We start from the raw sequence: 3,186 nt of genomic DNA on the forward strand, positions 1-3,186 counted from the left end.
TTATATTATACTATATACAATACTACGCATGCAGCCTCTAGGCTATAGCACTATAGTTCTATATATATAAATCCTTTCTAGGTAGTTTAATATGTACTAGTAGCTATATCCTAGTAGTTTATAGTTCCTTAGTAAACCCTAAGTTCCTACAACTACTAGGGAATAAAAAAACAGTAGGAAAAACTATAAGAAATCCTAACACCTGTCCCTGTCCTTTTACAATTTATTTCTATTCTTTTGCTCTCTAATATCTTTTTAAGAGCCTAGTAGGAGTTACCTCCTTCTAGAATCCTATCTGTTTTATTCTTCTATAGAATCTTCTTTATATACTAATTTAGCTGCTTTAAGAGTCTCGCTGTCTTTACTATTAGTAAAGTGTTTTTCTTTACAATTAATGCAAAGAGGGGTAGTATGCTAGCAAGGCTTGCCTGTTATTATACAGGTAGAACAGAAATAGTCTTTAGATAAATATGCAGCCGTATAGTATCTGCAGGCCCTAATAGAGCACCTGTCTCCTATATAGCCAAATTTTTAGCAGCTCACACACTGCGTAGTAGGAGAGACTTTGAGGTATTTTACTACCTTAGTAGCTGTACCTGCAATTAATATCTCTTTTTGCTCAAGGATTTCTTGTCTTTTTTCTTCGCTCTTTATAGTAAAAACTATAGAGCTAAATCTGGCCTATAGATTGTATCTTTTTTCACTAGATAAGACCCATCTAGGTAGTCCTTATATCCTTATAGGATTAAAGGTCTCGATTTCTTCCTTTAGGAGCTTAGAGCCTCCTTCTCCTAAAAAAGGTAGGGTAGGAACCCCGTGGGCTATAATTTAAACCCATAGTTCTAGTTTTTGTTCTCTTTAAAAGGTAAAGCAGTTATACTAGATCTCCTTATATTTAACTAGGAAATCTACATTATACTCTTCTATAGTCGTAAGGAGAATATTTTATTTTCCTTTAGTTCTAGCTATAGACGCTAGTACTGGCTTTTTTACTTATAGTTTTAATGCAAATAGTTAAATAACTTTGTTTCGTATAGAGAATATATCTAGGAATTAGTCCTTTTCGTCTATAATTAGGACTAGCTTCCTTTCTTATAGTTGCTTTTTCTTACTTCTAGTAGAGCTAGAGCTAGAGCTAGGCGTGCTACTAGTTACCCTACTAGAAGAAGGAGGGGTAGACGATAATAAGAAAGGTAGGGAGGATGAAGAAGGGAGGCCCTTCTTTAGCCTCTTTGCATAAGTTTCTTTAATAGGAGCCACCTCCTTACGGAGAGCTCTTACTTCTTCTACTAGTCCTTTTAGGACATCGTTTGTCTTCTCTTTTTTTTTTCTTTTTTTTTTCTTCTTCTTCTTATATAAAGGGATTTTCTCCTAATAGGATACCTCGTGTATAGTACACTAGCTGTTTAACTTATTCTTTTATTTCTTCTCTTTCTTCTTCTTCTTCTTTTAGCCCTTTATAGGCCTGGGTTAGGCTTTCTAAAGCAAAGCTTAGATGTTATTCTAGAGAAAAGGAGTAGGAGGGTATATCATCCGTACTATCCGTAGTAGTTATTAGTTTTATTATCTTTTTTTATAGGTTTTTGGTTTTCTTTTTTAGGAGAAGACTAAGGATGTCTTCTTTTTTCTTCTGCCCTAACTGGGCTAGGAGAAGGAAATGGGGGAGAATAAATAGATGTAGAACCTTTATCACTTGTTTCTATAGGAGGTTGTTTTTTTTGACCTATTAGGCCTTGGCATTTTGTATCTTATATAGGGGTTCCTAGTTTTTACTATCCTTATACCCTTTCTCCTTACTAATCCTACTAGAAGATTTCTAGGGAGATTAGGCTAAAAGGTAGTAGAAAATCTAGCCTCTATATTTCGTAGTTTTGGTATTTAGTTTTAGTGTTCCTATTTATACCTCACTTATAAGCTAGGACTACCCCTAAGAAGAATTTTCTATTAGGGGAAAGGGGGTAAAACGATAAATAAATCCACCTCTAGCTCGCTAGGCAATAGGAAATAAGTCTTAAAAGTTGGAAAATCGATTGTTTTTGATGGTAAGATGGGTATGCGTAAGTTTTAAAGTATAGCGCTACCTTTTAGTAAGGTTGCATATGCGGTAAAGGTTTTAGAAAGGATTTAAATATAAGGGGACTTTATAGATAGGGGGCTATAAAGACATAATTGTGGAATAGGATAGATTAGTAAGAGAGATAAATCCTTAAGAAGGTAAGGCCTCTAGGATTGTAGAGACTATATACTATAGGTACATACCTTTAATACGTAACTAGCAACTACCTAAAAGGTATTTAGGGGTTGTCCTAAGGGCAACCTAAGGTGACCGCAATAATATCCCTTACACTTTTATAGCTTTACTATTAGCAGTTAGTATATATTTAGTATTTCACTATCTATTAATATTCTCTATCCTATTATAGAAGCCTATAATAACCTATTAGGCAGCTAGAACTAGATATTTAAAAAAAGTAGTAATCTAAAATCTAGCTGCGGCTTTAGCCTATAGTTATTAAATATACTATAGGCCTAAACCTAGATTAATTAACTATAGAAATCATTAAGGACCCGTATAAAGATAACCTTAATAACCTTATAGCAGATCTAAGTAATAATATAAGAGAGAGGTTCCTTATTAGCCTTAATAACAATAAAACTAATATAGTTATTAACTTAGGCTCTTTATTAGTAAGCTAGTATAACGAAGCCTTATAGCAGGAATTATGGTAGACTTATTAATAGGCCGGGTATATAAGTAAATAAGAAGTTAATAATAATAATATAACTAGTAGAGTGGCTATCTAATAGATTAACTCTAATTATATTCTAAGATTTACTATAAAGAAGAGAACTATCTAGGTAGGGACTATAGTCCTTTAAATATATAATACTACGCTTAAGAAATACTAAGTACGTTAGTACGTTAAATAATCTTAGTATATAATGTTCTGATAGATCTTATAGATCCTATATTCTAAATGTATAATATAACCCACTACATAACTTAGTTACCCCTCGTCCTATAGTTTAACTAGTTTTAGCACCTCCTGTGCTTCTACCACTAGTCTATTTATATCTCTCCTTAGTAGTGCTACTACTACTAATATAAGGTCCATAACACTATCCCCTTCCTCTTTATCTTTATCCTTAAAGATATCTTAACGTAATTTATAAGCAAGCTAGCAC

Source organism: Cenococcum geophilum (assembly GCF_001692895.1).
Source record: "Cenococcum geophilum 1.58 unplaced genomic scaffold K441scaffold_127, whole genome shotgun sequence".
Lineage (NCBI taxonomy): Eukaryota > Fungi > Ascomycota > Dothideomycetes > Gloniales > Gloniaceae > Cenococcum > Cenococcum geophilum.